The sequence below is a fragment of the Theropithecus gelada genome, chromosome 6 (genome assembly GCF_003255815.1).
Source record: "Theropithecus gelada isolate Dixy chromosome 6, Tgel_1.0, whole genome shotgun sequence".
NCBI lineage: Eukaryota > Metazoa > Chordata > Mammalia > Primates > Cercopithecidae > Theropithecus > Theropithecus gelada.
In genome coordinates this window covers 11305523-11326441 of record NC_037673.1, presented here as the reverse complement: position 1 = coordinate 11326441, position 20919 = coordinate 11305523, and the positions used below count along the sequence as shown (strand labels likewise).

Here is a 20919-nt window from a genome sequence, read left to right as displayed (position 1 = left end):
ATCTTTTGTTGTTTTGTTGTTGTCTTGTCTGTGTGTGTGTATGTGTTTTAATGTGAACATGCAGATAGCTAAGAATCCAGATACATTCAAGGCAAAGGAAGATTAGAAAACTAGAATTTGCCAGGCAGGCTAGTGGGAGGGTCCTTTTGTGATGAAATGTTGCATAAATAATGCCAATGGGGGTCTAAATTCACTGTTGCCATGGAGACCTTTGTGCCTGTCTGAACTCTATTCTTTTCTCTTTTAAGACAGCAACCACTGGGCTTGTGGTATCTCTGATATGTCTTGCTTTGCTTTCTCTTAAACTGTTTGCCAGTGAAAGCAGAAATTACCATAGGATAATTCAGCCTCCTGACTTTTTTGAGGCTGTTCTTCCCTCCCTTCTCGGTTTTTGAGCTGCTCTGTGGTTCCTTTTAGCCATGGTGCAGGAGGCAGGAGGAGGTGGGTAGGATGCCAGGAACCGCCCGCTCCACAGCCCGGGGAAGGAGGGAAGAGTAACCCTTCGTCTTTGGGACTAGTCGTCTTGTTTGCCTAGACTACAGTTTTCAAGTATTTAAGGACCATTTATTTCAAAACGTACAGCAAAGGTAAAAGACAAAAAGTGAAAACTAACTGTATTTGGTTTTTCAGTGCTTTCATTATGAATGTTGTTTTTGTGATCATTTTAACTAAAGTTTTAAAAATGCAGGTTAAAGTTATGTGTAGAAAATATGGTAAGAATTTATTTCTGACCTCACAGTTATCAATTTATTCAGCATCTGAACATTGAAATTGTAAAGCCAAATAACCAAATTAAACAGAAAGTGGGTGTAAGAATTCCTGGGCCATTTCTCTATTAACTAACCATTATAACCATTTAATTATTGCTTTTAGTGAGACTTCATGTGTCATAGATATATACTTTAGATTTTATGAAAGTTATGATTATCCATGTAAATAATCACTTACAATTCTGTGAGAATTAAGTAAGAGTTAATTTGGAAATTGTAGGTCTTTTTTTTCCCTTTGATGCACAATTAAAGGAATAACCCCATCCAGAAAGAAATTATTCATGGAGAGTAAAGGAAAAAAAATCACCCAACTAGCATCACCATGTAAAGTAGCCAAAAATTCAATATACTGGGCAACTAACTTGTTGCATAGCTTTCTCTTTTTGGCAGAAATTATTTGCTTCTCAGTGATAAGTTTATACTAGAACTAGAATACAATAATTACATGTTTTGATCACTCTAAATGGTGCAGGTGTAAATAAGATGCACACACCCCTTAATTATAGAAAACCTTTACCAAGTGTTTCCAGATTGCTTTTATTCAAATAACTCATTGAGAAAATTGTTGCCCAAAATTTACAATGACTTCATAGATTTCACCTGTGCCACCACTGTAGCTAAAAAATATATATTTGAGATACCCAACAGATTAAAGAAACAAATTGATGTTTTGAAACCAGTGATTGAATAAAATGACAATCTATGGAATTATATTTTAGATTGCTATATATTTAAGATAGCTGTACCTTGTAGAATTGTGAGTGCAGTAAAATGGAATGCCTCAGAGATTCTTTAGTATTTATAAAGCCTTTATTAAAAAGTCTTTAAGTATTTATCTTTAAACTTAAAGTTTTTTCAAATGGATAATAATAGTGAGAGAAAATGATTTTCACCTTAATTTTGACAAACATCAGAAAAAACTTATGTTTGATTAATATTATTTGAAATTTCAATGACTAAGTTATAAACTAATTAGAAGAATGACCATGTTAACTTAAAAATGATTTAATTTTATCAGAAACATATTTTCATGTTTTAATATATTAATTGCCTAGCCATGGATATTTTTATTTTAAAGAAATTAATGAAGGAAGGCATATATTACTCTGAGAGCATCACTTATTAAATATTTCATTTCAACTAATTATTAAATAAATGTAAAAGTTTATGTTTATCGTCTTAAAGCTAAGAAGTCTTTTTATTTTTAAGGCGTGAAAGTCAGTCTCAATGGTATGGATTTAGAAAGTGATTTAAGAGAACTTTGACCTTTGGAAGTGTTTTCCATATTGACTGTAATTTAATAATATTGCTGAACTATAAAAGTAAATGACTATGAAGTCTCACCTTAGGAATACAGTGTTTGGGTGCTCATACTTTCTGTAAATCAATCTAATAGATTTACATGACATTAAGTCTTCAACTTCAAACAGTATTTGCATGTGATCCAAATAAAGAGTTTAAAAACACAATTAAGTTAACTCATTGGATGCTATGATTCTGATTGCCCATTCCCTTATATTTCAGAATGTAAGTATTTTAAATTTGAACACTTAAAATTTTTTTTATGTGGATATATCTGAAAATGTACTAAGTAGACTCTTTAGGTGGCATTTTAAACAAAAGCAGAGAGTCAAATGTGTGATAAAAAAAATTGTGAGAATTTTCTAATGCCATGTTACAAAATCTTTTCTGGAGTGTTTTACTCATGAATTGTATCTGCATAATTAACAAAAAATAAGTTTCAATTGTTTAAAAATATATATTTGCCCATTTTACTCATAAATTTTATCCACACCATAAAGAAAAAGAATTTTCATTGTTAAATATATGTGTATTTATTTGTCCAGACAATTCCAGATCTGGTTCAACTCTTATATGATGATAATGGCCACATTGGAGAATCCTAGCTAATAAGTCTGACCAAAAGTTCCAGTTGGAATGGTGTGGGAACAACGATGTATGTTTGTGTTTCCACAAGTACCTTATTAACATGTGAATTCTGATTTAGAGTTGTGTTTTGTGGCTATTTTAGAAGTCTTATATTTTGCATTCAAAACATCTTGCATTCAACAATTTTTTTTGAGTCCTTCCTCTGTTCTAAATATTGAATTACCACATACAAAAATGGAAGAGATGTTCCCTAGGGATCAAGAACTAAAAAGTCTGGTGGGATGCAGATGTGAGAACTAGTACCTGGGATGTAGTAAAGTAACCGCTGTGCTGGTGCCATGGCCAAGGAGAGCATGAACAGTGCGATAGCTTATATGATGCATTTAAATGTATTAGGTCCTCCCCATGTATCTGAGATGAATAAATATTAAGTGACACACAAAATAACCTTTAATAAATGAATATAAAGATTATTTTTGAATAGCAGGCAAAGGAATCCTATGAAAATGTAAATCCTATCATGTTTCTACTCTATGCAGAGTGGAAGTCCCTACGGTAGCCAACAAGGGCCGCTGTGCTCTGCCACCTGCCACCCAGCCCTCCCACGCCTCCCAAGATTGTTTCCTCCTCTCACTTTTTGCTCCTGCACAGGGGACTCCTCACCTCTCCTAGAACATGCCCCCAGAACTTAGATTTTGCATTTTCTGTTGACTTTGCTTGAAACACCATCCTAGCCCCTCCTTTCTCCCCACCTCCCAGCCCAGACATACATACGCCTCACCTCCTCATTCTTTCCCATCTTTTCTGTAATGTCACCTTGTCAATGATGTCGTTCTCAATTATTCTACTTAAATTGTCTCCCCATCATCTTATTTTCCTGAATTACTTTTTTTTAATTGCCTTTACCACAGGTACCTCTATGTAATCTGTTTATTTGGTTCACTGTTTTCTCCATTAGAATGCAAACTTCATGAGGGCAGGGGTTTTTGTCTGACTTTTTTCATTGATGCATTTCTAGCACTTAGACTGTGCCTGGTATTGAACAAACAAATGAGAATCTGATATAGATATATTATATATACGTGTGTATGTATATAGATAGTGTGTGTGTATACACATACATTTTTTTCTAGCATCAAATATATAGTGTTCTTTTTCCCCTGATTAAAAAAGCAAAATGGATGCAGTAGTGAGTATTGAAAGTTATCACTTGCAACCACTTATTCTGTCTTAAGTAGGAGAGAAGTGGTGAGTTACAGGCAGCAGATTCACAATTGCTTATGTTCCAACACCCTTCTTATTCTGCATCGGAGCAGAATAAGACCTGAGAAATCCCTTCTATGGCATGGTATATTATATCAGACAGACTCTAAGTGAAACAACCTTAAATCTTGTCTCCTGTTACCACCCTCCAGCTGTGGAAATGTCACAAATGCCTTCGACTTCTGTGGGCTCTGCCTGCTCCTTCCTTCCAGTGGGAAAAGCATGGCCATTATTGTAATACCTCAGCTCTCCCGAAGGTTTTGTGATTTGTCTGCATTTCCTCCAAAGTATGTTTTCAACAAAGAACACGTAAAGAAGTATGTATAATTTCTAAAATACTAAATCATGTATTTCGTTATGTTTCTATCCTCTATTAGCATGAGAAAAATGATTCAGTGGCCTGGATTTTTTTTTTTATGGAATCATAGTCAGCAGCTCTGATCAAGTTTTATTCAGAAAACAAAATGTATCTTTACGGTCCTAAGAATTACCAATCAGTACTAATCACGTGCATGGTGATATTATTTGGCCATATCTAATACTAGCTTACTGGAAAACAGAGCAAAAGTGGGTGTGTTTTTGTCATTTTTGAATCAAATTACCTGCTTCTATCCCATGAAGTTCATCCTACCTTTGACATGTTTAATTAAACTCAGCACATATGATTTAAAAAATCAACTCTGTAAGCTCTAGGAATGTAATAAATACTGCATTGTGGCTAATTACATTGTGACCTTCTCCAGTGTGTAAATATTTTTCAACGTTATGGGAGTTCCTTCTTCTAGGAATAAAAAATACTGAGTTAGTCTGTGACTTTAAACAATACTAGCTTCCCCCCCGCCCCCACCCAAAAAAAAAATATGTGTATATATATATAGAGAGAGAGAGACAGAAAGAGAGAGAGAGAAAGAGAGAAAACAAAAACTAATTTTAAGTGTTGGTCAACTGTCTAGTTGTTTTAGTACAAGGCAAAACGATTATTAGAGTCTTTCTGCACCCGTTCCGCCTCCACTACTGTTTTGCATGTATAGAGTAACATTTGCATACGTGTTCCTACAAGGAGAGCAACTCTGAAGATGGTTATTTATTGCATAGCTTTCGCATTAGTCACACGTTCCTTCTTCATGAATTTTATCTGCTTCAGTTCATTTCAAGCCCCCATGCTCTTCTGAACCAATGTCTGGTAATTTTCATCAGCATTAATAGTCTCTTCAAGAGATACTATATTCAGTGTTGAAATGTTAAATGTAATTAAATTTACTTGCCGAGGTGGGGGATTAACTGCACCCACATTATCGTGGAGTACTTCTTCCAAAAATTGGAAACCGTAAAAACAGAGGTGGAGATGAAAAAGAATTAAAAAGGGAGACTTTCAGTTAATTGTGAGGCTGTGTCTGTAGAATCAGACGTAACCCTGAGGTGCTGCCCTGGCCCTGACTTTAGTTTGTAGACGCTGGTATGTTTGGGCATGTATTTGGCAAATAGAGTGCATACATATTGACCAGATGTCTTGCATATTCCATTTAGGAGCTTATTTTATCTCTGGGTATGTAGAATTAAATAGGAAATTTACATTTCTTTATTTAAAAATTTATCAACCTGACCTCTCCATTAATTTTGTTATTATTCTGAAACAAAAATCAATAAAATTATTTTGCACATCCAGTGTGCTCTTGATTATTTACCTATAATATCTCATTAAATCTTCACAGTGTCCCTACGTGTTAGATATTATCCCAGTATGACTGATGTGAAAATTTACACTAATTATTCCATTACATGGTATTTCTGAGATCACAAAATTAAATGAGCACAGGATTTTGCACCCACGTGTACTTAACTGAAGCAGACCCTCCCTCCTTCAGCCTTCTTCTGTCCATGGGTATTGCTCAATTTAAGCATCTCAGTTAGATTTTAGAAAACCCTCCTAGATTTCTGCCTGTTCATAGACCCCTCTCACTGCATACGCCCCTTCTGTTTTGTTTTGTGATTTACCTCCATTCAGGTGGTCCAGGCACTTTTCCCTTACAAAAACCTTTTTGACCCACTGAGCAGCCTGGAGCTCAGAATGATGGTGGATACCATGGGAACTACTGGTGTCCGAATTCCCAGGGCAACTGTTATAAATGCAGCTTCCTCACTCAGTTGCATTATGGTTGCATAGAGGCTACACCCATCCTAAGGAGGGCAAGTGAGTCTATCCCTGTCAATTTTATATAAGAGCTTACTGTTTACATTCATTTTTAGAAGGAAGCCAGAAAAACTTCATCAGCCTTGCTTAAAAATAGCATTCATGTCTTGAGAAACTTTGAGAAAACGTTTTCACTAGATACAAAATTCTTAGTGTATTTAACCAGGTATGAAATAGGCCCCTTCGTTGTAGTGTAGAGGAAGCAATATGAGATTGGTGGTCAGAGGCTGTTTTCTGTGCTGGCACCAATGCATTCCAATTGTATAATTCTAAGAAAAGATGCATGTGTTTTGAATATAACTTTCTCAGAGTAACAGTAGCAACCTTCTTATCACTGTGGTCCAGGCTCCATGTAATGCTGTCTATGAAGTGTGTGATGTCTTCCTCTTTCATCTGTAGAATATTTTACTGGAGCAAGATTAGGACTGAATATTTCTATATGTAAACCTTTATTTTTTGAAGATGTGTTGATATTATTTATCTTAGAGAAGGTGGATAGTCACAATTTTTGAAGGCTGAATGCTGAAGGAATTTAAAGTTACAAGATGAATATTCTGCACGAGGTATGCACTGCCGTTACTTCAGTGTGCTTAATGCTCTCAACAGAACATGTATCAGCATTTGTGAGGTGCCGAAAGGTGTAGTTCAGTGACTCTCATTCTCCGTTTCCTTCTTTTTCTTTTCTTTCATTGTTTAGTTTTTGGTTTGTTTATTTCCTAACTGGGAAAGAACAATAGAATAGAATCAGGTCCCACTCTGATGTGAACTTCATTTCATTTCATTTTCTTTTCCCTGGTATGTCCCAAAAGGGCTTTAAAGCTGCTCATTTTAGTCACTTAATCTCTCTCCACTTCAATTTCCATAACTGCAAAATTAAAAGCTTCAATTCTGTGATCCCTTCCAAATGAGTAGGAATTTATTGTCTCTCATACAGGGGCTTCCCAGTGCCAGGTTAGGGTAGACTCTAGCTGTAATGCAGACCAGATTAGCAGAAATGGACTCTCACTTGAGTCCCTGGCCTATTCTGTGGGAGTGTCTCATCCACTGGTTTCCATCCTTTGTTAATCTCACTCCTTGCTCAGTAAAAGTCTTCTGAGTAAGAACATCTATTATATACTCATTTATTTATACATGATACAAATACTACTGTACTGACATTTATGTTAGAAAAATATAATAAAAACTAAAACTGAGAACAGTACATTTAAACATAAGTTCAAACCTTCCCTTCCCATACCCCTCTTCAGAAGCAACTGGTGCCCTACTAGCTAAGCTGCATCACTGAGCATATTGTAAGGAAGTTAACAATCAAATATGAAACCCGAGATATGAGAAATAGGTAATTTATGAAGCTTAGGCGTTTATCCTTGTAAGACCCTCTGTCTTGATTATTACTGGAGTTGGGGGTGAACCAAAGATGACAGTTGTATAATTTTGAATGATCGCTGTTGGTTTGCAAATGAGTCCGTCACCACCAGCGATTCTGCAGAGAGGGAGCCAATAAGATAATGTTGACATCACAGTGCAATCCATCCAGGGGCTGGAAAACAATCCAAGGTGTTTGCTGATCTGTGTATGCTGATGACATACGGTAGACATATGTTTATATATCCCTTTGGATATGCTGTTTAATGGATCACTATCAACCTGAAAAAGAGTCTGTGGCAAATAATTGAGCTCTGTACTTTGTATTCAACACTATAATCAAAGATGGACTAATGTCTTTATAGCAAGCTATAGAATTTTCAGGTTACACAGGGCTAAGAAAATATGCATATGTTTGATACAGAATTCTGTTTCAAGAAGACCATAAAATGCTGAAAAATATGAGATAAAAAAATAAAAATTTGGGATACACGCCCCACCTTGTCTGCAGGTTCAGTGTTATCATTGAAGAGTCTGTAGTGTAGGTAAGTCTGGTTTGACAGGGGTTCAGAAGAAAAATAATTACTTGTAGTTGAATTCAGGTTTCCTATAAAACAGCTGTTTCATAATGGGAAGAAAGCTACTGTAACCTTAAATTATATTATTGGAAGTTTGATTTCAAAGTTACAAGAAAAGAGATACTTTTAGACCATATGTGAAATCATGTATAAACTGTTGGGTGTTTTGAGTTGTGGAAGAGGGAATCGAAAACAAGAGGGTAATGCAAAGGTGTGGGCAGAGGAGGAGGAGGGGGCTTCTGAAAACAATGACGTAACCTCTAAACTACCCCTGTTTGAATTACAAAAGAGAAGATGTGGTTTTTCAAAGTCTACTATGTCAGTGAAAAAGTCAGTCTCATGCTTTGGTAAATTAGAAGACAGAACTAGAACAGAAGGTAGAATCATTTTATTTTTATAAGAAACCATACTATGAATTTGATTACCAGAGCTATCCTTCCATGGAATGGTATGCATTGGGGTTTGAACTGCTTTTCTTGTCAACTTTCACTGAGAAACTGCTGGAAAGGCTGGCTCTTGAAAGAGAAGGATGATGAATAAAATGACTTTCTAGATCCCATTCACATATAAAATTGTATGAGACTTTAAGACGTTGTACCTAGATTGATTAAAGAACTAGATCAGGTTTTGATATGTAAAATTCTAGAAAAGACATAATGATATACGCATTACCCATTTTTCTGCATGCTAAGGTTTCTGCAGGTAAGATGCGAAATTTGAAAACACTGCCGAAGTGAATAATGTACCCTTGTTGTTTAAGACAGAAAAATAATAAGAAAGTTAGATTATTCCCATAAATATGTATTCATTCTTTACATAAAACTCCATGGAAAATACCTTAAATTATATACTGAATATCTGTTTCCTCACTTAGCAACTGGTTAACCATGGGTAGTCTATCTCTCTGTTTCTCCATCTGTAAAACAAAAATAACTATTATAATAATGGTGATATTATTTCCTGAGTCCCTAAAGAGTAGTCAATCCACTATGGGAAAAGAAGGAGGACATTGCTTTTTGGGGGAAAAAAAAATGGCCTAAGTTTATGAAAACATCTTCTCCATGCTGAGTAGAGTAGGATAGGATTTAACTCATTGGGTTTAACTAAATACAAGGGTCTACAGTATTTATTAGATATGCATGCTTTGTTGACTGTCTAATTTCTGAGTAGCCTATTGCTTTTCCCACTTGAATAGCAAGGGAAAATTGTTTGGGAAAAAATTTGGCCCAATATGTAGGGAACAGCTGCCAGGATGATGCATAGCTTGCTGCTGGACACCACAGCCAGGGAGGCCAGTGGTGATCAGCCCGGCCCTATCAGGTAAAACTGCAGTTGATGGAAATTATAAGTCCCTAGTTTAAGGGGACACAAAGATAATTTGGTTGTTCCTAAAAAGGCATAAACAAAATGTTGGCTAAGCACAGACAGATGTTAAGGTTATACTTTGTACATGAATTCATGTGCTTGAATTTGGTTTAATGGAGTTGAGCTTATGGTGTAAGATCTTGCAGCTCATTATAACTAAGTTGTTATGGGCTGCTAATTTGCTAGAAGCTGCTGTATCATGAGCCAGCCCAACTGCCTTGATGGGTCTCCTGGTAGTTAATATGGATTAAATGTGAATCTTTTATTTTTTCCCCTGTGGTCTCACATAATGATATTAGCTTGTCTACGGTGTGACAAATTCAGTGTACCAAGAGCATCTGGTACACTCTTCCTTATGACTGAAAATAAGCCTGCAAACTTGATAATGCACATCCATTAAGACGCTTCCGCACATTGGAGCAATGTAGATGGGTGATGGCTGTGGAAGGAATCTGTTGGTCACAGTTCATTTTGCTCCAACTTATATAAACGATTTCAACGGCAGTACATTTATCACTGCTACATTCTTACAAGTTCTTTTTTGATTAGCAGGATGCAAATATGGATCTATCCTTTGCTAGGCTGTACTTAATTCTTTCCCAGCAGAGGAATTTTAAAAAGAAAAAAAAAAAAGGAAAGGAACTAAAACCTTCACAGCTTGAAGACAGGTTTAAATTCAATCTTTTGAAGTTGATCTGAGAACGGATCACACTGAAATGTTCAAATCATTAAACTGCTTTAGTAAAGAGAGTATTTAATTGAATGCACAGTATTGTAAGAAATGAACAGTAAAATCAATCCTGTTGTCCCAAATGGATTTAAACAAGTTAATATGAGAATGTTCATGTTTTGAATATATTACTTCCTAAGCAGCAGGAAAATATATTTCTCAAATGAAACAAAAGTGTTGACATGCATGCATATATTGTATACCTTATCAAGAATAGGAAAGACCAGTGGGCCAGCTATCTCTTTATTGCCTCTGCTATCCCACTAACTGAGTGATCCTGAATTATTCACTTAACCTCTCTGACTGCCAGTTCACTTTACCTGTGTGATTGCCAGTTCACTACTCTTTTTATTATTTATTTATTTTTTGTGATGGAGTCTCCCTCTGTCACCCAGGCTGGAGTGCAGTGGCACGATCTCAGCTCACTGCAACTTCCACCTCCTGGGTTCAAGCGATTCTCCTGCCTCAGCCTCCCGAGTAGCTGGTACTACAGGGGCCTGCCACCATACCTGGCGAATTTTGGTATTTTTAGTAGAGACAGGGTTTCACCATGCTGGCCAGGCTGGTCTCGAACTCCTGACCTTGTGATCTGCCCTCCTCAGCCTCCCAAACTGCTAGGATTACAGCCGTGAGCCACTGTACCTGGCCCAATTCACTACTCTTTACACAAATAGATTATACTTTATGTCCTAAATCAGTTTTTGGGTCATTGTGAAGAAAAAATAGAGTAACAATATGACTGTTATTATGCAAATAATAAAACTATTATGCTGTTACGTTAGGGTACAATTTTAATAACTCCCTCTTACCTGATGTCAGCCTTATGGTAATCTCTGTCCCCTCAATCAACAGTGGATGTGTCAGCAACAATTAAAATCCACTCTAGAGGCAATGAGGAACAGGAGCTATGAAAAATAACACTTGAAATGGGTGGAAAAAAAATGTCAGCAACATAAATGAAGCAGAAAAAACTGAGACTGTTTTTTTTTTTTTTTTTTTTTTTGACTCTAAGAGCGCATATCTACTGGTGTCCGCAACCCAAGTGGACTTTATTGTGTTCACCTAATTATGAAAAAGCTCTACAGTTGACAGGGACCAGCAAACTAACATCCTTGCAGTGCAATATAGTGCAAGATCCATGTTTACATTATTGACCCTCAAATGTCAAAAACATAGTTAAATTTTATTAACTATTTTCTTGTCAGTGAAACACGAGTTCCATAAAATTTCGAAGGGTTTCTTATTTGGAATATGGAAATAGACGAGATGGGGCATCAAATTCAGTAAATGAGGAAAATCAGGATCATTGCTGAATATCAACCTTTTACTTATGTCAAACTTCCAACGTAATTTGCCTGATAGTAAATTTGCCCCTAATCTCCCATCAGATGGAATCTAATTGCTCTCTGAAACACATGCACACACATTCAGTATTTGTCAATGTCTGTGCTGAAATTCCTGCTGCTGAGTCTGGAGTGACATCTCTTTCACACGGTCAAATAATAACCTCCCATTGTCCGTCTCAAATACTAGTTCCTGCATGTGACATTGCCCTCCTTCTCCTCACACCCTTCCATCATTTCTAAGAGAAAGTCATCTTTGAAATTCATTTGTATCTCATTACAATTTAGCTTTACTTTTCATTCTATTTAATGATGCGTCGATTTCAACTATTTTACTAGACTTAGAACTGTCCACAGGATCCACACCTGAATTAATTTTATGCTCATATCTTCCCTGACTGCGTCATTCAGCACCTTGCAGAATGCTTTCCACATAAGCGTCTGTTGCCGTACTGCTATTTTACTTATTTATTCCGTACATGTTGATTTGATACCTAATATGTGATAGGATACTAGAGATTTCGATGAAGAAGACAGTGTCATTCTTGCTTTGAAATAAAACATAATGATAAGTCAAAAATAATTGGAACTTGCGATTAGCTGCCAGGTAAAGTGTGAAAGGCTCAATACAAACCTGTGGTCGTTGTTAGTGAAAAGGTGGCACTCTCTTGGCATTTCATGTATGCACCAGAAAACTCTGATATTGTGGGTATTGAAGAGAAATTCAGCAGTAGTACCACCATATTGTTGGGGGCAAATGTTGATTTCCAGTGGTCAAATTAGATAACTCACTGGGAATTCTTCAGCCACCAAAGAGACTGGAAACTTTTCGTAGTCTTGAAATACTGACAGACGTTCAACTCTCAAACAGCTACTGAACTCTGAAATTCATTAGAACATTTTATGTTAGGAAGAAGGTAAATTATGAGAAAACAGATTATTCTGCTAGAAAAGAGGTAAATGATGAGAAAATGGATTGTTCTGCCATGCAATGATGTAGTATAAAAATATCTGAAAGTGTCAATTTTATGACTGAGTTTTTTTTTTTAATGTAGATTTCACAATTTGGACAGAGGACTTTGCAGCGAGGTTGATAGAAATCAAGTATCTGCTGATATTTTCTGAAAAGTCAGAACAGTGTTCTTCCTCACTCTGCAAAGTTTTACATACATTTCTTGGTGGCCAATAAAGGGAGCGTATCTTTGAAGATGCTGTCATCTTCTAATATAACTGTACTGTAACAAGTAACCTTTTAAAATTAATTACATATTCATATATAATTTTTAAATCTTATTTAATTGCATATATTATATCTAACTACATTTTATATAACAATATGTTAAGAAAAATTAATTTTTATCCTTTGGAAATAAGGATCCACTAAAAGATTCTAAATAAATGAGTAACATAATCACATTTGTTATTTTTAATGAAAATTTTGGGCTGTATTGTGGAAAACAGATGGAAAGCAAGTATGAGCAGGGCAAGAGGCTAATTAGGATACTGAGTTTAGGAATCTGGGCAAGAGATACTTGTGGTCAAACCTGAAGTGGTATTAGTGCATCACTCAATGGGCAGATTAGAGATGATTTGTTATATATGTCTGGAAAGGACAGAGTCTAGAAAGATTTGCAAATCTGTGGATCAGGCAACTTGGGCAGTGATGCTGTCATTCTGTGAGATAGGAAAATGAAGAAGTGGGAGTAGGTTTGTAGGATTTGGTTGATTTGGGTTTTGGATGTGAACCTCTTGGTTTTGGGAATGAATGTCAGTGGATAAACACCAAGAACTAGTCACTGAGTCTTTGGGAATGGATGAGCTTGTTCAGAGAAAGTATAAGAATCACAAGGAGAATGGTCGCTTAAGAGAGGAAGAGATAGCCACAGAGGAAACTGAGAGGGTCAGCCGAAGAGGTGAAAGAAAGCAAGAGATAGTGTGTCAGAAACCATCAGAAGAGTTTGTGCGGGAAAGAACAAGAGGCCAACAAAGTAAAATGCTGTTACCAGGTCAAGTCAAGTACACGATGTTTGGTGATAAGAGCATGTATAATTATTCCATTGATATGGATATTTAGCTGTTTAAGTTTCAACAAAGAGCATTGAGTAAGAAAGGATAAACATCATCCTTTGTCACTCAAATATTTCTGTTCTGAAAAAATTATTCCTAAAACAGGTTAGTTATACAAAGGATGTACAATGATGACACAGAGAGTAGAGGGGAGGGAGAGATAGAGCGAGTGAGCAATTCATGGAAAAAGATCATTGAACAGAAATTCTGCATTGGAATTGCTATAAAAGTGATTTAATGTCATATTTTAAATTTTCCCAGATTGATGTTGTGAGTTTGCTCTTCACTATTGCACGTTTTCTCATATGGATGCAAACATTATTTGTTGAGGTCATCTAAGGCATCCATCTACTCATCCATCTATTCCTCATGTATTGAGAGCACTCTATGGCAGATGAGAAGAAGGTGATAATGCAAAAGCATGGTCCCTGCCATCAAGGCATGTATGGTCCAGGAGAGGAGACAGGAATGTAACTAACAGAATTCAAGAAAGCGTTTTTGGTGCTATGAGTCTGGTGGACAATTCTTCTCAGGTGCTGAGATTGAGGGTGAGGTCAGAAATGTACGTATATATAGAACAGATGACAATTAAATGAAGTAATGTGATTCACCACTGTAATCTTGAAAGGCAAAGACATTTTTGCTAGGCTTGAGGAATAAGGAAGGGATAGAGAAGAGAAAATGGATATTTGGAGCAATGAGTGAATAAATCCAGATTGAACACTTGCAAAGTCCATTTGAGGAAATGCACGTCATTGATTTTGGCTGAGCCTAGGATTCTGGTACTACTTCTTTCACTCTTTAAATATGGAAAAGCTGCTTTCTCTACTATGGTATCAGTATAGGCAAAGATGTTGCTGCACACCCCTTCTCTGTCTTCATTGCCCTTGTTTGGTATATCTGAGTTTGGCAGTGTCCCTCTTAAAAGTTAAGGGCCATTATTCGAGGGAATTATTTCAGTTGTAGTGTGAACTTGAACAGTACAATAAGTATAATTCTTTCTATGGTTGGACATAATAATTCTAATATTTTATTTCCAGGCAGGTGAGGAAAACTAAAATAAAAGAGAGTGTAAAATGATGAGCTATAGTTCTTCCTCATTAGAGAAATTTGTGCTATTATTTTGGCTGTATTGTTCCTGATTATATAGCCTTCATTAAAACAGTGGAAATAAATATTCCTAGAGTTTGGAAGCAATGGATTTCTGAACTGTTAGTGTGGGTTAGACTTCTTGTTACAGTTCTAGCTAATCTTTGGGAAGCTATTTAACATCTTTGAGTCTGAGATGTCTCCGACAATCAAATGCCTACCTTATTGAGTCAAAGTTGGAATAAATAAGTTAATACATGTAAAGCACTTAGCAGAATAAGGTACATGATAAGTAAATATTTAAAGTATTAATTGCCATTATGTGCTATTATCATAAGTAAAATAGTCATTCCCAAGCAGATATGGGCATGATAATCACTAGTAGGACATTTTCAGAATGCACATGCTGGGCTCTGTTGCCTACACATTTATGTCTTCAGTTCTGGGGAAATGAACCAGGCATTTTTAAACAGTTCTAGAGATTACTGTGATAGACTTTAGAGTCACCCATATAATATTGCTACTAAATTTTTAAACATAATGGAATTGTTCATCATCTTAAAATACCAAGAAATGTAGCCTTTGTTAATTTCATGGAGTCTTGTCATCTAGAATTAAATAAACTGTATTAACGTACTGTATTTGGCTAACAAGGCATTTGGCAAGAGAAAATGGCAGAGCAAAAGCAGATGGAACACTGCAGAGTGAAGGAGTCGGAGAGAAAGGGGTGTTTCGTTACATTTTTATTTTATTGAATGTGTTCTGGAAAGGTGCTTATGATTCCGTTTCCAAGTCCTGATTCCTGTCATCTGCTGCCTTGCTGGGTAACCCAGGACGACACTGTCATTGTTTAAAACATTAGTCTGTCAGTTTTGTAAACTTTCATACACAGCACTTTGCCATAGTTTCTGACTCATCAATGAGGTCTACACGGCTTTACAGTTGACATTGATTTGTTCCATTCCATCTTGACATCGTGGCTTGTTCTGTCCAGATTTGTTGAACACTCTGCTGTAGGCTTCCCATTATTACCCTGTCATTTGTGCCACTTTCCTTTCAGACTTGGCTTGGCAACATGTCTCAGTGGGGTAAAATTAACATTGCCAAGAGGTGTGGCTGTAGAGTCAACTCGTTCATGTGAAATGGGAATTAAAAGTGATATAAGAAAAAAGATCACCCAGACATACTCAATGGTATTAATTGTTGGTCAGTGCAGAGAGGAGAGACACCAGGCGGCAAGAACTCACCTACAGAGTGGCAAAGTAGGACAGAGAAACCACAGTTCTGTACCCCGATCCTCTCCCAGGTAGAACATCTAAGGAAAAAGTTTAGACAATGATAATGACCATAATCTGCTTTCTAATTAAATACTTCAGAACACTTGAATAGTCTCTATTGTTCTATTTTGCTCTATTATTGCAAACACTGTCACTAAGTCAGACTCCATAAAACCATTTAATCTTAGCTGCAGAAGAAATACGGAATTGCTGTTTCATTCTCTTATTTTGCATGCAGCTAACTCGATGGTGGTGGCATTTGTGCATCTGAGAACCACGTCTCATCTACAGACAGGATAGGCCAGACATGGGGATAGTGAATGAAGTATGGGGGCTATAGCGGGCCACTGGGGGAAATAGATAATTTGCTGAGACTCTGGCAGGAGCCAGTGGATATATTAGCTAGTGGTCAGTCGTAGGAAAGGAGGAGGGAAGAAGTCGAAGTGGAGCAGAGGGATCTATCAGGAGGATGTCATCAGACAGGCCGAGCCTACCATCCAGTGGAGCCACCAGCAGGAAGAGGTGTGGAGAGGCACAGCATCCTCCCCAAGAAGGCTGAGTAGTCAACAAAACGCTTCTGTACAGGCCCAGGCCTAGACAAGGACTTCTCTCTGTATTATTGACCCAGGGATTTGCTCAAAATAGAACTAGGTATGAACCCAAATTTCAGAAATAGAGGACACAGCAGGAAAGTTGACTGAAACTTGAAGTATGGGACTTCAGACATTCTTTAAATCTTTCTAAACAGGAACATGACCAGCATCTTGGTGTGGGATATGGTTATGCTTGGAAGGAGAGCAGAGGGACCAACCTATGCCACTAGAATATTCCAGCTCAGGGGTTCAGCAGATGGCACAAAGACCTGGGGCATTTTAGATTCACTCCTACGCTGACCTGTCCTTCTTTGCCCTTAGCTTGCGGAGTTATTTTAGAAGATGATCTGACTGCCAAATGAAGAAGATGCGTTGAACCCTTTTGTTAACCCCTGCTTCCTTGCCAAAATGGCAGTAAGACTTTTAGAAAGGGTTATAACCCCCTAAACATAGAGAGTGGGTAAATAAAGAACCATATTTCATCAAGTTTGAGAGGCCATCAATTTTTAGAGTTACTTAAAGCACTGTGAAGAAAGCAACAGTACTTCCAATAAAGAGTCACACACTATCAAATGCAAGTCACCCCAATTCATGAGCTGGTAAACCCAGAGATACTAAAGTGTGAAAAATGTGTGACTTAGAATGGATGAAATAAGGTAGATGGACAAAGTGGGAAATTTCTTACACCCAAGGGAATGCAGTTCTAAGCAGGAGGACAAGTTAAATCGTAGACCAATTTACACAGGAAAATCTCTCAAAGGTGTGGGGTGTGGGTGCATGGGGCACGAAGTATAGTGGTAAGCCCCAGAGATTGGCTGAACACTCATTTAGATATCAGCTAGACCTCCAAATCCCCTACCCTACCATGCCAAAAACTGGAAGCTTATTCTCTGGAAGGGGTGAAATTAATTGTCTTAGGGACCACAAGAAAAAGTATTAAAAGTGAGGTATTGAATACAGTTTTACTTGCTAAATTTTGAGACCCACCCTTCTCCTCAACCTTGTTCAGCTTTTAGAGCAGGCAAATGTTTGCACTCAAAGCTGGAGCTAGGAAGAGCCTTTTCAGGGGATGCTGCATGATGTTCTGCACACAGTGGTTCTCCTGGAAGGCACAGCTTACAAGCTTCGCTCATGCAGGTGCTCTTACAAGTGTCAGCTCTTTCACCCCAACAGCCACATAGGAGCAGACTGCCAGGGAAGTTGAGATACCTTCAAAAATGGGTGTTTAAAACAAACAGAAAAGCCACAAACTAGGAACTATGCAGAGAGAAGAAAACAAACATGACCACATTAATATTGTGGAGAAAGAAGAGAGATGATTTTACATCCATAGAATAAATAAATACCAGATGCAAATTAAAAGAAATATTCAGAGAATAAAAACTAGCTCTGAGAAACTAAAAGCACAATAATAGCAATGAATTATTCATTAAAGATTTACATGATCAAATTGATAAAACTTTTCAGAAAGTAAAATGGAAGATAAAGAAACAGAATAATACAAGAGAAGAAGACTAACGGAAGAAACCTTGAGGACTAGATTTTAGCATCTGAATAATGAGAGTTGAAGAAAAAAAACAAGAGTAACAAGAAAAGTGTTAAAAAGGAGAAGAAAAAGCGTTAAAAACTTTGAAAAGAATTGCTTAGAATAAACAATAGGTTTTGGGTTGAAAGATCCCTAAATAAATAGATCACTAAATGTGCAGCAAAAATGTCTAAAAATAGAGATATATCAAGACATGTCACCATATACAACATGTTTTCTGGGAGAAAGTAAAAGCAGATTTCATTAAAAAAAAAAAAAAAAAACTCTGAAAATTTTCACACTTCTCAACAGCAACATTGGAGAGTAGGAGATAATGAAGCAAAAAATCACTGTCTCAAAACCCTGAAGGAAATCGATTTCCAACCTGGAATTCTCTATTTCTTTACCAAGTCCTATTATTCACTAAGTGTGAGAGTAGAATAAAAACATGTAAAGATTTGCAAAGTGTCAAAACATAATGCCTCCCATTCATTCTATCTCTGTGTATCTTGAAAGACATTTTCTACCAGGAAAGGAAATAAAGTAGGAAAATGAAGAAGACAACTCCTAGAGGAGACAGGAATCCACAGAAGAGAGGGACGAAGGAAATCTCCTGCCTGAAGAGGGAGAGAGATCCCAGAAGACAGCTGTGCAAAGAAGGCAGCCAGGCCAGATTGGAGCAGCTCCAAAAACTCCAGGAGAGATTTCTTCAGTAGCTGACATGTTATTTCATATGTTTGTGTGGGGAGAAGTTTTATACAAATTGGAGGAGTTTGGGATTTGATAAGTCCATAGACAACTGAGCAAAGGAACAAAAAACTCCACGTTCTTAAATTAGGGAAAATAAAATGTTGTATGTGAATGGAAATGAAACTGTGGAAAAAATAGCATGTACATCTTGTCTTAGTCTGTTTAGGTTGCTATAACCAAATACCATAAATTGCACTGCTTATAAACAGCTGAAACATTTCTCACAGTTCTGGAGACTGGGAAACATAAGATCATGGTGCAGGCAGATATGGTGTCTGGTGAGGGCCCACTTCCTGGTTCATCACCTCCCAAAGGCCGTAACTCCCAATACCCTCATCTTGAGGGTTAGCATTTCAACATGTGAATCTTGGGCAGCGGATGGAGACACAGGCATTTAGACCATAGAAATGAAGAAGCCTCAATATTATTAAGACTTAACAATTGTACATTTTTATACTTCCTTAAATCTGGATCATACCATCCCAACTAATGCTATACCACAAAGTTAAGTAACATTTATTTAAGGAAGTAATGAAACTATGATGATGAGTTTTCTGATTTCAGTTTTCATACTAAGTTAGCTAAGTCCCCCCAAGAGACTTTACATGCTTTTATCTACTTAAAAACATTTCATAAACTCCATTTAATTAAACCAAATAAATCATTAATTTAGGCTGCTTAGGACAGGTTATAAAATGTTTGATAATTTTTCTTATAGTCCTAATGTATTATATGACTCAATAATGTGCTATTCTAGGATGAAACCATTTAAATCTGGTTCTTTGTACATTTTAATGAACTTTTGCATCATATCTCCAATACTTTTATGAATATTTATGATCTCTTACATAAGTTAATTTCCACATAGTGGGGAGATTTAGGCTTTCTAACACTGCTCTGCTTTTTCTTACAACTTCTTTTACCATTGAATGTCCTGTCTAAACCACCAGGTACTCTAAATTCCCATGAAATCCTAATGTCTCTGGGCAGTCTCTGTATTACGTTTTTTAGAACCTGGTTTATGTCACGACTTCTCCACCGGAATTACCCAGGAGAAGGCCATACCAGTTGTCCTTTATCTTGGCTTCTGTTGTTTCTTCTATTCTGCGAATCTAGATAATCTTTAGAGATATTTCTTCTTCTTTCTTGATAGTCTCACCTTCACTGAATTAATTTAATACTACATATTTACTTATAACCAGAATTACAAGTTTCACTAAATATGTTCACATACTTCTAATTTTCCAATGAACTTCTTATGTACTCATCTGCCCTTATTAGCAACATCCCTCTCTTGAATGCTGTTCCATCTCAAATTTTCCAAGAAACTCAGCAGCTTATTCATTCCTGAGACGTCTGTCCTCCCTCAAACCCCAAACTGTGTTAGAGATGGATAATGTCATCTTTCCAGTCACCCCACAGTTTAAGTATCCTCCAGTGCAATAGAATCTCATCCATTCTTTGGAAGATGCTGTGTCTTCTCTAGATGCCTTTGGTCCACAAAAATGTCTATACCAAGGAGAAAAATCAATCCTCAGTTGAAAAATCAATCAGTCATTTGAAGGTAGAGAACTTCCATTCTAGCTCCTCTTGTTCCCATTCACAAGCTCAGTTATCAGCTCCAAAGAGAATACCATTCCAGTTCAGGGTGGTTACATCTTAACAGATCCTAGCCTCAGTGGTGTGGCAAGGCCCAAACAGTTTTCCCTGTAAGCCATAGACCCTTGACTTGGGGTAAGGTGAAAAATGATTGCCTTGAGAGGGTTTCTGCACGGCAGTGCAGAAAGGACAAAGCCTAGCAGGGCCTGAGTAGTTAAGACAGCGCTGAGAGTCCAGGAAGCTCATGGGTTCAAATATCAGAAAGGCAAGCTACCCCTTCTCATATTCAGCAAACAACTTAGCAGCCCATGTGTGTAAGGAAACTAGCAGAGACCAGGGAAAGAACCATCTGAAAGGATGTGAGGAAGTTGTGCCTGGTACTCACACAGAGGTGGGAATGTTTGCCAGCACCAACCAGTCAAGCTGGGAGACCCCATAGTCCTTGGGGCATTGAGTTGGGTCTCAGAAGTGTCTTGCCATGGTAGGGCAGGATGATTAGCCCTAGACTATGTCCTGTCTAGACT

At 37.1% G+C, this 20919-nt stretch overlaps 1 protein-coding gene across 6 annotated transcripts in view; it reads left to right on the top strand.

The window, feature by feature from the left end:
• The window catches only part of CTNND2 (catenin delta 2), a 928994-nt gene that overhangs the window by 315100 nt on the left and 592975 nt on the right, over nucleotides 1–20919 (top strand). For 2 of the 6 annotated variants that reach the window (XM_025387611.1, XM_025387609.1), the window contains exon 1: nucleotides 305–576. The exons of 3 other annotated variants lie outside the window; for them this stretch is intronic. The gene's annotated coding sequence lies outside the window, so the exon portion shown is untranslated. Of the gene's footprint in view, nucleotides 1–257; nucleotides 588–20919 lie in introns of those variants that run through there. One more of the 6 variants, XM_025387610.1, reaches the window with a different exon arrangement.